General features: G+C 31.2%; 1 long non-coding RNA gene across 1 annotated transcript; it reads right to left on the bottom strand.

Moving 5' to 3' along the window:
- Positions 1 to 2,701: 2,701 nt before the first annotated feature.
- Positions 2,702 to 8,213, bottom strand: LOC120216344. Its single transcript, XR_005525044.1, has 3 exons — positions 8,065 to 8,213; positions 7,884 to 7,965; positions 2,702 to 2,953 (listed from the first exon to the last, which is right to left on the bottom strand). It is a non-coding gene; the product is annotated as an uncharacterized LOC120216344 (long non-coding RNA).
- Between the last annotated feature and the right edge of the window lie 6,418 nt (positions 8,214 to 14,631).

Genomic DNA, 14,631 nt, shown 5'->3' with positions numbered 1-14,631 from the left:
CTATAAAGAAGGCTTCAACGCTCCCAAAGCTTTAAATCTCTCCTACTCCAAAGGTGTTGAATCACAGTCATAAACCCAAACCTCTAATCCTTTATGAATATGTGCTATTCAGCGTCCCAATGTCGCAAGATATGGGATTCGACCAAATTTAAAGTCAATAGCAGCCTTGAATTGTCGCCCTGTCCACTCTTGAAAAGCCTCTTCTTTATACACCATGGATCATTGCCAAGTTTCTTAGATATCATTCGTTTCCTGCTACAAAGCATCGTTGTTCTTCTCCATACACATCATATTATATGCATCCAAGTTTCTTAGATATCGATCATCGATTTCTTTGTAATTAATCACGTGTTCTTCCTTATCAGTTTTAGAAGTTCCAGTGGACATATTATCACCAGAAAGAGACAACTCTAACGAACTTCCAAGGGTGCTTTTGGTTCACAGAATGTAAGATCACCAATGAGAATAAAATATTATTAGGGAATAGGATTACTGGTAATGTTGTATTTTGTGTTTGGTTGGTTTAGTATGAATGTAAGATTACCATGTTTGGTTAAAATAATAAAAGATTATTGGGATGTATATTTTACCAAATTATTTTTTATTATATATTTGTTTTTTTAACAAGTTAAATTCTACTATAATATTACTATAATTAATTTATATATTTTCTTTAAAAAATTTAAATTCATAAAATTTATGGAATTTTTTTTACAAAATTGAAAAGATAAATAGGTTTAATGAAAGAGTAAAATTTTATTTTAACCCCTGAACTTCATATAAAATTCTAATTATATATATTTTTGTAAATCTAAAATAGTTTAAGGATAAATTTGTAATTAAACCTTCGTAGAATTTTTATTATTCACAACATAAGAAGGATATTTTTGAGAAAAAAATTAAGGGCATTTTAGTCCAAAACGCCGGTAATCAAACAATACCTAAGAGAATGAAGGTAATGACATTCCCAATAATATACCCAAAAAATTCATTGTTGGTAATAAAAGATTACTGGGGGTTGAAAATGTTGGTCAACCAAACAGGGGAATGAGATTTCATTCCCCCGATAATCTCATATTACCTTAACCAAACACCCCAAATGTCACCGCCCATTCCTATGAAATCAAAAGCCACAAGTTGGACATCCTCCATTTGTTAAGACACTAGATAGGGCTCCTTCTCAAACGTAACTTTGCTAGAAAAATGAAAGATTATTTGTGAAGTTAAATAGAAAATAATTAATTTTAGAAATTTATGAGTGTTGCTATATAAAAAAAAGACATGTAAAAAGATTACTGGTGGGGCATAAATAAGAGCACGTAGAGGGGGCAGAGGATTTATGTTCTACTACAAAGAAATGAAACTATGAGTAATGAAACAAAGTGTTTCACGCGTGTTCCGTATTCTCAATATAATTTGCACATTCATGCTACATCCTAAGGATGTAAAATCAGGTAATCGATCCGGTTTCAGTCAGTTCTTGTCAGGTAAAGTAAATATCGTGTCAGGTTAATTTGATGGTTCAATTCGGATTAGGTCAGATCCAGGTCAAATAAGTTCGAATCATTTTCTAGTTGATTTTACCATGAGATTCAGTTCGGGTCGATCATGTTAATTTCAATTCGAATCGATGCCATTTAAAATCAAAACAGTTCAGGTTCAAATCAGTTAAATTCCATGTTAATTCATGTTCATATAGACTTCAGGTCGAATTTCGTTCAAATCAAGTCACATCATTGATAGATAAAATTTAGTTCGATCTTATCGGGTACTGATTGACTTCAAGTCAGGTAATTTTATTTTTTATTTTTCATGAATGATGAATAGTAATTTTTAATTGTATATGATATGGAGTAAATTACAAAAAATGTAAATAATTGTGAGTCAATTTTAATTAAAATATAATTTTAAGGACAAAATTAAACAAACAATAAATTACAAACAAAAATTTAAATAAATTAAACAACACACATGTATGCGGGACTAAATCGAAATATAAATAAGTATGGGTCAATTTCATATACAAAAATAATTTTAAGGACAAAATTGAAGTAAATTACAAAAATATAAATAAGTATGTGTTAATTTCATATACAAATATAATTTTAAAGACTAAATTGCATAAATTAATATTTAACTAAATTGCACAACACGTAGGGACCAAATTCAAATAATTGTAAAATATGAAACTAAAATTAATATAAAAATAGATTGAAATGCATTCATTTTAAAATTGAGGAAACAATTAAAACAATTTTAATATATATATATATATAATACATAAAACTATATACATAATACTTTTAAGTATATATTATACTTATAATATATACATTATACTTGTAACTATAAGTGTGTGTGTATATATATATATATATATATATATATATAAGTATACATTATACATTATGGTATATATTATACATTATACATAAGTATATGTATAATATATATATAAGTATACATTATATTTATGTATATGTATACTTATATATATAATTACACACACATATATATATATGTATATAAAAGATCTATATAAGTATGTATAATATATATAAATATATATAAGTAATATAAGTATATATGTATGATGTATGTACACAAATATATAAATATATACAAGTATATATGAATGGAAAACAAGAAAAGTCGAAAATCAATATCTTGGAGCTTTATTGAAAACTAAAGTCTGACCCTATGCAAGAGGCTAACCTGCCGGTCACAGAGGTGACCCAGGTGGGAGAAACTATGACAGCAGCAGGCAATAGAAATAAACGGGCTCGTCAGTCAGCAAGAGAAGAAGCGACCGAGGAGAGTACATGGACTAGAACTTGGAGAGACACAGTGGCAGACTCACCTATCTTTATCGGAATGTTTCATAGTTCTGCAAGAATTGAAGAAGAAAACTTCGAATCGGATGATGAAGAGGAGATCGAGGATGATGGTATACCTACAATAAAGGTTCCCCCAGAGGAAAAAGGAATCAGAAAACCATGGCGTAAAGCTCTGATCATCAAAGTCTTGGGAAAGAACATTGCCTAAAAAATCTTAGTCAGTAGAATTACATCCATGTGGAAACTTGAGAGCGAATTCAGCTGCATTGATTTGGGAAATGGGTTCTATGCAGTTAAATTCCAGAACATGATTGATAGAGTAAAAGTCTTGACTGAAGGACCATGGAAAATCATGGATCACTACCTAACAGTTCAAAAATGGAAACCAAATTTTCTTGCAGAAAATGAAAACATACCTTCGACAGTAGTTTGGGTCCATGTCCCGGGACTCCCCATAGAATATTTTGACGAAGGCATTCACGTCAACATTAGAAAACTCGTGGGTACCCCTCTAAAAGTAGACTATCAAATAAAATGGATGACACGAGGAAAATTTGCAAGAATTTGCGTGGAAGTAGACTTAAACAAACCATTACTTTCTCAAATAAGAATAAGAAACACGATCTTTAACATCGAGTATGAGAGACTACACTTAATATGTTTCATATGCGGAATAGTGGGTCATAAATCGGATGCCTGTTCTATCAAACACTTCGAAAACCCCAAAACAAAAAAGGAAAAAGTTATACAACAGGCCTTAGAGCCAAAAGAAGCCCAAGAAGAAGAATTACACAAAGAACAAGAGCAAGAAGAAAAAAAACAGTAAAGAAGAGAGATATAGACCTTGGATGATGGTCCAAAGGCGCCAAAGAGGAACACAACACGCGGAAGTAACAGGAATGAATACAACATTAATCGATCAGACTGGAAAGGAAATCGCTTTCAAGCGTTAGGAGAAAGAGACGATAACGAAAATATCAAGGGGAGGAAAAAATGGAAAATGACAAGGGAATAGACAAAGAACAACTCCTTAACAATAATCAACCCAGTACAGAAGAAAATTCTCAATATAGCAAAGTAGTAGTGTATAAAGACAAAGGGAAAAAGAAAATCTCAGATAACAAAAAATATGGGAAGCAAGGATTCATCTCAGGGGAGCAAACAAAAGCTGTAACAATACAGAAAGTAAGTCCAGGAAAAAACAGAATCGCTGCAAGAGGGGACGAACATACCAACATGAAAGTCGCTGGAACAAATTACAGAAATAAAGCTACAAATAATCAAGAAAGCAGCAGGATAATTAGTCACGAAGACAACCAGTTAATGGAGGGAATAAGCTTTGAAACATGAAGTCACGCGATAAAGGAAAATGAAGGAAAACCGAATCAACAAAATAGGAAGACACCAAGTGTTGAAAAAAATGATATGACTAGTCAAATGATAACAGATGGAGAGGAGCCTGATCTACAGGACATAACACTTATAAAATGTTAATTCTATGAAGATGATAAGTTGGAATTGCAGGGGTGTGGGTAACCAAGATTTTATAAGAAACTGCAAAGCAATTATCCGGCAAAAGAAACCAGCTATTATTAGTCTACTGGAAACAAAAGCAACAATAGGGATTGGGAAAATGCTACAAAAAAATTATGTTTTGACAACAGCTTCGAAGTGTCGGCTAGTGGTTTACGTGGAGGGATCATCATTCTTTGGAACTCGAATCTTGTAGACATGCTATAACACTGAGCAGGCTATTCATTGCGAGTTAAAGGAGGAGGACAAAATATGGTTAACGTCGTTTGTTTATGTGCAACCCCACACAATCAAAAAAGAAGAATTTTGGAATGATTTGGGTAGTTATTCGGATACCATTAATAAACCGTGGATCATCATGGGAGATTTTAATGACATTGCTTCTTTAGACGACAGGGAAGGTAGTAATTCCGACTGCATTGACCGGATCATTGAATTTTGGGATCGTTGGGACAGATGCAATCTTTTGTAATTGGGATAGGCGGACAATAGATTCACCTGGGTGAGAAGACACAAATGACAGATTATTCTGCAAGAAAGGTTAGATAGAGCGTTAAATAACACAGATATCTTTGATCTTTTCCCAAACATTCAAACGTCTACACTCCCCAGACATTATTCAGATCATCACCCAATTATGGTTAACACAAGTCTGACTCATATTATGGAGAAGGATAAAATACCTTTTAGATTCGAGGTTTTGTGGCTAACTCACCCTGATTTTGACATTATTTTCAACGCAACTTGGAACAGGAAAAAACAATCTATTGTAGAGGCTATTGAAGAAACAGGAAAGGAGATTAAAATCTTGAAAGTAACAGCTTTTGAAGACATCTTCAAATAGAAGCGATCGTTGCGTAGCCGTTTAAAAGGTATTCAGAGATCCCCGAATTATATTCGTTCAAAAAGACTACAGGATTTAGAAAAGAGTCTCAATGATGAATATCAAACGATCTTAAACCATGAAAGATTTTATGGCTTTAAAAATCTAGATTAGAGTGGGTTTTGAAAGGGGAACGTAATACAAAACTCTTCCACATTACTACTAAGATTAGACGGAAACAGAACAAAATTGTTGGGTTATTCATAAAAGACAATTGGGTCACTGATAAATAGAGTCTCGTCAGGAATATCGTAAACTTTTTCAGAAATCTTTTCTCTAGAAAAGTAATAGGTGATCTCACTGAAAGTTATGACAAATTCAAACCCCGGCTTAAGGACGAGGAAAAAGATGCCCTGGTTAAGGATGTAACGAGTGAAGAAATCAAATCCGCTGTTTTTTCAAGGGTTTGAAATCCCCAGGTCCGGATGGAATCCAACCTATTTTTTACAAAACAAACTGGGACACGGTTACGGAAACATTGCTGCAATTTGTGAAAACAACCATGTCTACTGGTGAAATCGACACAAGGATTCTGAAAGTGTACTTGGTGCTTATTCCTAAAACTGAAGTGGCGGACAGACTAACATTATTTCGTCCTATAAGTCTGTTCAATACTTCTTATAAAATCTTGGCTAAAACTCTTGTACACCGGTTGAGACCTATATTACAAAGAGTGATAAGGCCGTATCAAAATAGTTTTCTTACTGGTAGAACCACTACAGATAACATATTGGTGGTACAGGAAGCGGTTCATACCATCATGCAACTTAAAGGAAGGAAAAGTGTAGCAATCATGAAAATAAACCTTTTGAAAGCCTACGATAAAGTTAATTGGAACTTCCTATATAAAACATTACAGGATTTCAATCTTCCCGAAGAAACAATCTCCATCATCGTGTTCTGTGTCAGATTCAGCAGTATTGATCCGTTATGGAACGGAGAAACGACCGAAAGCTTCAACCCAAAATAATGCCTTAGACAGGGAGACCCTTTATCCCCCATATCTCTTTATTCTTGTTATGGAACGACTGTCACACATGATTTTAGAAGAAGTGGACAAGGGAAAATGAAAAACTTTTAAAATGACAAGAAATGGAGCTAACATAAGCCATCTTTTCTTTGCAGATGATCTTCTACTATTTTTTGAGGCCAAGGCGGACTAAGTGATCGAGGTTAGAAAATACATGACAAAATTCAGCAATGCCTTGGGTTTAGAAATGAAACTCCAGAAATCAAAAATTTTCCTATCGCCAAATATGAACATCGAGGCGGCAGATTACTTGAGCCAACTTAGCGGGGTTCCCCAAACAAATAACTTGGGAACTTATTTGGGAGTCCCTATCATTCACAAAAGAGTAAAACGGAAACTTACGCACCAATGCTTGAAAAGGTTATGAAGAAGCTGTCGGGTTGAAAGGGGAAAGTACTTTCATTGGCAGGAAGAAAAACACTCATCTAGGAAGTTTCGGCAGCAATTCTGGTCCACATTATGCAGACAGTCTTATTACCAAATGGGACGAACAATAAATTAGATAGCCTCAACCGAAATTTTCTATGGGGAGGTGGGATAGAATATTCGCATAACCATCTGGTAAGCTGAGATATTGTTTCCAAGCCAAAGGATTCCGGGGGACTCGGATTACGTAAAGCATGTGACATGAACCTCACCCTCATGGCAAAAAATGCATAGCGGTTGTTTAGAAAACAAGACGCGATTTGGTGTAAAGTGTTTAAGGAGAAATACTTGAAACAAAATAACTTCATGAAAGTTGGAAACAGTGCCAAGAGTTCAAATACTTGGAGAGGCATCCTTAAGACACGAGAAATAGAGAAATGATGCAAACATCACATTAGATCAGGATATCAAACTAGACTGTGGCATGATTGGTGGGTAGGAAAATCAACTCTCATTAAAGACTATCCAGAGAGAGAAAACGAGGAAAATATTATTGTGGCTCAAATCATAACAGAAGATAAAACATGGGATATACAGGAATTACATAATGTAATGTCGAGAGAAACTATCGACCAAATCAAGAGTATACCGATTCAAATGACAAGAGATAGGGGTGAGCAAGACAATTAGTTGGGGATTCTCTAAGGATGGTAGTTTTACAGTGAAATTTGATTTCAAAGACATTATGAATAGTATACCGAGGGAACAACAGAACCAAAAACTCGACTGGATCTGGAAGATGGAGACCACAGAACAAAATCGAGTATTCATTTGGCTTTGCTATCTAAACAGACTGAATACAAATGATATAATAATGGAGAAGAACATGACATAGAACTCAGACTGCATAAGTTGCCAAGGCGAGACGGAATCGATAGAACATGTATTAAGGAGATGCATTATGGCAAAAGCAGTATGGGATGGAATCGGAGCAAATCAATATGATAATCAATTTGATAACAGAGATTTTAAAGATTGTCTCCAAAACAATTGTAGATCCAGAAAGACTGGACAACATGACATTCCATGGGGATCTTTATTTTCAACAACATTTTGGGATTATGGAAAGGCAGGAATGAATTAGTCTTCAACAAAAACAACAAGAACCCAAACCAAATTATTCATTACAACATAAACCTCGCAAGAAATATCAAAACAGCAAAAGAGAACTCACGGGAGAGAATCACCAAGGAGCCAAGATGGGTCAAATGGAAGAGGCCATCTCGGGACTGCTGGATTTTAAACTCGGATGGAGCCTGTAAAAAAAACACCAGTCAAGCGACAGCAGGAGGATTAATTAGAGATGAGAACGGGAATTGGATAAAAGGGTTTATGATAAACATAGGGAGAACTACCAGCGTAATGGCAAAACTGGGGGGGGGGATAGGGTCTAAATCTCACCAAAGAATCCGGAGTTAATAAAATCATTGTGGAAACTGATGTAAAATGGGTAATCGAAGCTCTTAACAAAAAGAGAGGGTGTATGATAGTCAAAAGGAAATGATTTACAGGGAATGTGAAGAAATAAGAAAAGAGGGTTGGATAGAGGATATTAGACATATATATGTCGAGAGGGTAATCGATGTGCTGATCGTCTCGTTAATATGATATTTGAGAAAGAGGGGAGTTCACATTCTAAAAAACTCAAAAGAAGAAATAATAAAGTTGTTAGAAAGTGATTTAGAAGGAGAATGTGTTAAAAAATGGTAAGTTATTATCCATAGCCACTTTATTTGTATCAAAAAAAATATACATGTATAAGTATATATAAGTATATATATATAATGTATGTAAGTATATACATAAGTGTATATATATTTATCATTAAACATAAGTGACTAAAATAAAATATTCTAAAATTAATATTTACATTTAATAATTGTGCACATTAAAAAAAGAAGAGAACATTAAAAAAAGAAGAGAACATTAAAAATAATTAAAATGTATACAATATTAAATTGCATTGAATTAAAAAATTCAAAAAAAAATTATAATTAGAGCATGACTGAAATGAATGAAATTAAAAATTAAATTAAAAAAATAAAAATCACTAATTATTAGAGTATTGTATCCCTAATTAACCCAAAAAATCTATTGGGCGCTTGTTCATACATATGCAAAATCAAAAATTTCCCTATTCCCCAAGAAAATCAATTTTCCCTATTCCAACTTCTAAATTCCCAAAAATAAATAAATCAATTTTCCATCTTCTAAATTTTGGCAAAAAATCAAATTTGTCAAAATTTGTAATTCCCTCTTCTAAATTCCTAAAAGATCAATTTTTTCCTCAAAAAATAATCTTTATTTTAAAAAGTTCTCCCGCCACACATGTGAATATATATAAGTATATTGTTTATTTTAAATTGATGCTTAAATTTTAAATTTTCAATCTCAAATAAATTAATCTTTTATATATATTTTAAAATTTTAAGTTAAATTATATTTAAATTATTAATTAATTAGTACACAAAATAAATTCACCTTATAAATATTTAAATTAATTTTATATAATCTAATAAAATCATGTTAAATAAAAAATATTTAATAAAATTAATTTAATGATTATATTAAGATTTATAATATAATAATTATAATTAATATATATAAAGTAAATTTATTAATTTAATTATATAACTAATAATTTGTTTTACCTTTTAAAGAGTAATCATATTAATTATCATAGTTTATTTATTTGTCAAAAAAATAAACATAAATAACAATTTGTTTTAACTTTTAAAAAGTAATCATATTAATTATCAAGGTTTATTATAAATTCAAAATCTCACAAGTTTATCAATTATAATTTATAAGTCAGATAAATATCAAATCAGTTTAATAACAAGTCGGATCATTTACATGTTGAGCAAATTACAAATCAGGTTTATAATAGGTCAGATTGATAACAGAACAGGTAATATCAGTTATTTACTGGGTTAATCTCGAGTTCGGGTTCATATCAGGTCGGACGCAGGTCGGATTCGGTTATCACGTTTTCAGGTTCAGGTCGTTCTCAGGTAGGGTGTAGGTCGTAAATTTTCAGGTCCAACTTGTGTTCAAGTTAACACCAGTTCGGACTTGAATCGGTTTCATATCACCGCCACCTCATGTCATAAACAATTTTGACTCAAGCCGATTTCAGTCAATTTTACTGATCGATTTCAATCAATTTTACATGTAAGTCAATTTTTTACATCCCTACTACAACCCTTCTATTTTTATGAGCTGAATCTTGTTATGTTGAGTACAACTATTATCATATCTCTTTTGAACTTAATAAATGTCAGTGAAAAGGCTTCTGTTTCAAGCTCCAATTGAAGGTATATCTGCACTTTGTGTCCAATTTGTTATTTTGAGACCCTGTATTTTTTTAATTGGATTTACTCTGCAGACTTCTTACAATATTATTTGTCAATAGTATTCTTTTGCTCTTATTAATATGCCTAAAATTTGGCAAGTGGGTTGTGTACTGGGGATTTCTAGCTTACCATATCCTATGATGTGGTTTGCTAATTTGTTTTGCTATGTAATATTTGTTGAAAATCCACTAGGACATTGATGGATATCTAAGAATTTGTTGTTAGAAAAATTGTGTTAATCAAAGAATAAAATAGAAAATAATAATAAAACAAATATGATTATAAAATGTCAAATGGATAGAACGAGTTTATTTTGTCTTAAAATTGTTATTCAAAAATAATAATCTGAGATAAAATCAACTCTGAGAAAATAAAACAAAAAAGTTAAACTTCTTAAAAGATAAGATAAAAATAAATAGAAGTAAGATACTCTTTTTTATTTTAATTTATCGATCGAAAACAATTGAGACTTGTTGCTACACAATTTCTTTAAGATGGATTTTCGGCCACACCTTTAGTGCTCGAGTTCATTGGTCGTCTGTCTTCTAGGATACAACAACTAGATGATCAGCTACAATAGCAAAACAGTAGAGATCACGAACTATCCTTACGTTCGACTATAAATGGAAAACTAGTGGAAGTCGAAACTTTTTCAAGCTAAGAGAAATTCTTGAAATCTGAGGTGAAAATTTATTAAAAACTCAAATTGTGAAACTTGTGTTTAACCTAGTAGGTTAACTCACTATTTATATGAGATTTTTAAAAAATATTTAATACAACTAGATATCTTTTAATATTCAACTTTAAACAGATAATAATATCTTTTAATTTAAAATATTCAAAAGATAAACTCATTTTATCATTCAAACTTAAATAGATATTATTTTAATTTGAAATATACAAAAGTATACAATTATATTTAATATTCAAAGTTAAAAAGATGAAAATACTTTTTTAAATTGACATATAAAAAGAGAAATTATCCTACTAATATTCAAATTAAAATTATCTTTTGATTTAAAATAGTCAAAAGGAATATGAAATTAATATATATATTAAATTCATCAACTAAATTCACCATTTTTCTAATAACCCCCACATGAATAAAATTGATGATTTTATCAAAAACATTTTGACTCTGTTTAGTGATAGTCTCTACGATTGATAGTTGAATAGGATATGTAGATTTCCTTCTTTGAACCTTCCATTGTGATAATATATTTATTTTACTAGCTAAACAGTAGACGCGATGTCCTTGAATTATTATGTCGTTTGTGTAAACAATGACATACTTCACACAACTACTCCTCTGACAAAAATTTATTTCTCATAGGTTTGTCCTTAAAGCCATGGACATCCACTTGGTTCTATAAGAGTTTGAAAGAACTATGTCCAATAGTCTCTTTGAAGTGGCCCCACTTCACTCTCACATAGGTGACTTATGTTGTTCGAGTCACTGCATCACACAATGGTAATTAAAAGCTTTGCTTAGCGTATACCAATTTGATCATTGTTTACATTATAGGAATGAACTTGGGATAAGAACTCCCACGGTGATTGTACACATGTTATGCAATTAGATTGTCCTTTTGAACCTATATCTTGGGATCTTCAATAAACAAGGTAGGGTTTTTCTTCACATAACACTATTAAATTTCAGGGCTTTAGTCTCAGTCCTTTAGATATTTTCTAAACTTGGTCTCGATTTAACCCTTTGTTTAACAAATACGCAATGTTATCCTTTGATCTTACAAAATCAACAGAGATAACTTAATTTGAGATCATTTGTCTATGGTATTATGTCAACGACGCATACGTCTCGATTTACCATTATACTTGAAATTCTATGCTAGTCATAGTATATGTGATGAGTGATTTATTTTGTTGTTATTTTTTCATTTAATACTCCTTTTGTCTTTTTGATATTGTTGATTTTGGTTGTTTTTATTTAATTATGTGCAAGGCTTTAATTTCTAGAAAATAATGTTTAAAGAGAAAATTTTGTAGTTTTTTTTATATTCTGGAATCAAGTCAGGATACATGGGCATGACTTGGGGATAATGATGTTCGATATGGCAGATTCTGGCAGTCCAGTTAGCAGTAGCTTCTAGAAGGCCATCTAGTCAGTATCATCTAGAAAGTCAGATGAGTGGAAATTTCTTATGATTTTAGATTGCATTTGAATTTGAATTTTGAATTATCACTTATTTTATGGTTTTATTATATGAATGTTTTAAGATTTTATCCTTAGTTGTTTTCATTATTTTTAGGATTTTAAAAAGGTATAAATATTCTCTCAGGGTAAAGCTTGAAACATACTTCGATTTATTTTTGTTCTTTGCTTTTTATTTTTATAAAAGTTTTCATCTTTTCATATTAGTTTTTTCTTTACGTACTTATTTTACTTTCTTTAAAAAATGCTAAGTATGATTTCTATCATACTTAGCTAATTTTCCAATAGGCCAATGGCTTAAGCGATGACCCAATTATGATCATGAGAATTAAAAAGCACATAATATCTTCGGATATCTTTCTCAATTTTCTACAAACCTGGATACACAATTGGGATTTTCTTTAAAAATTAAAACACTTTCATTTCAAAAGGTGCATTGGCTTGGATGTTCTTCTGATTTAAAGTTGGGAAGAAGGACCTGGCTTGTAGCATATTCGACTTTCTATGAACACACTTAGCGGCATATATACGTATTCAATTCTCATTGAGACAACATTACCTGAGTCGGACTTTTCCGGTACTTAAACTAGATTGGTGTTAGCGGTGATAGTCGTGGTTAGTCTGAATAAGGATTGAATTCCAAATATTGGCTTTGAATTGTTGGTTTACCAAAAAGAAAAGCAAGTTACAAGGGTTAGGCCTTGTAGACTGTAACCAACATATATCTGGAATAAAATCATCTTCGATGATCAATTAGAATTGAGGCAAAGTAATGTTTTACTAAATTAATATTTTTTTTCTCAAAAATTACCTTCATTTTACTTCTTTTACTTTATATCTCAAATCTTGTTCTCTTTAAAGTCTTGATTTATTTTATTTTATTTTATTCTTTTACTATCTCTCATCTAAAAATCCCCCATTTTCTTTATTTTCTTACCAAGTCAAAATCAGAACCTCTCAACATCAGTGATTTCTTAGTCCCTATGGATCGACCCTTCTTCTCTTTACTACAATATTTAATTATTTATTTTGAGATTAAGGGTAATTTATTTGGCAATTTACGAAGCTTGTTAATATGCATATTGTGGGAACATGTTTCATCCATTTAAGACCATCCTCCAAGAAATTCCAAAGCCATTCAATGTATTCTCCAGACTTATCTAGTGCTACAAACTCAGATTCCATTATGAATATGGTTATAACAGTTTTTCTTAAGGATTTCCATGATACGAGTTCTCTTCCCAATGTGAAACATATTCACTTGTGTCGTTGATATCTTAAAAATCAAATTTCAACAAGTATCAGTCTATCCTTTTAAAATAGTATGATAGTCAAAGAAAATTCAATTTATAATTTAGGATTTATTTTCATTTGTTTGGGTAATATTGACATTACCTTTTCAAGATACCCCACATTTTCAAGTGTTTGTATGACACATGTTTTCAACTTTTTCATAACTTATATGGTGTCTTGTCATTTTCCTTTCCTATGAACCTTATTTAAAAGGTAATTAGTTGACAGAACAACTTCTCTCTCCCCCACATGTTTTGTGACAACCCATAACTTTTTAGCATTGTGTTCATTATTTCTTTTAAGGTTTAGTTCTTCTGCTTTTCTACTCCAATTATTTTTAGAGAGTATAATGATGTCGCTTCATCAATTATATCATGTTGTGCATAATGATTTAACATATTCACCATCAGTATCTCTCCTTACCATCTTAATCTTTTTATTAAGTTGGTTTTCAACTTCTTGTTAATAAAGAATAAATTTCTCTTTAACTTCGTATTTGCACTTTTAGCAAATATACATAGAAATATTTTTGTTATCATCAACGAATATAGTAAAGTATTTATTCTCCCTCATTGTGCCATCATTACAAAGTTTAAGAACTTGGTCACTAACAATTCATCAGTGTCAACATCTTTCGTTCCATATCTATGGTCTAATGTTATTCATAATCTTTTTATAGATATTGTACACCTTATATAGTGTATCCAATAATACATTCAAGATGTATTTCCAATATAGGAAGTCATAATACTTCCAAATTTTAAAAGTTGTGAATACAATAACAACATTCACTCATCCTCTCTAATAATAGGAGGATCATCTGATATTTGATCAAATTTAACATAGTCAAATAAAACATCTTATGTTATCATATCTTGAAATTTCATTCATAGAATTTTACAAGTTTCTCATTGTGGCTTACAAGCATCAACACCGTTGAATTTAAATTCAAAGTTTGAGTAGAAACTAACATTCCAAATCACGAATTAGATGAATCACTTAGTTTACCCATTATTTGTGTTAACGTGAAATTAAAATTATTAATAATTCCATCAATAAACCAAAATTAAATTTTGATTTGTCCAATCAACATAATTTAA

This window comes from Hibiscus syriacus, unplaced genomic scaffold, assembly GCF_006381635.1.
Source record: "Hibiscus syriacus cultivar Baekdansim isolate YM2019G1 unplaced genomic scaffold, ASM638163v2 tig00110160_pilon, whole genome shotgun sequence".
In the NCBI taxonomy this organism is placed as follows: domain Eukaryota; kingdom Viridiplantae; phylum Streptophyta; class Magnoliopsida; order Malvales; family Malvaceae; genus Hibiscus; species Hibiscus syriacus.
This window is presented reverse-complemented; position numbering and strand designations above follow the sequence as displayed.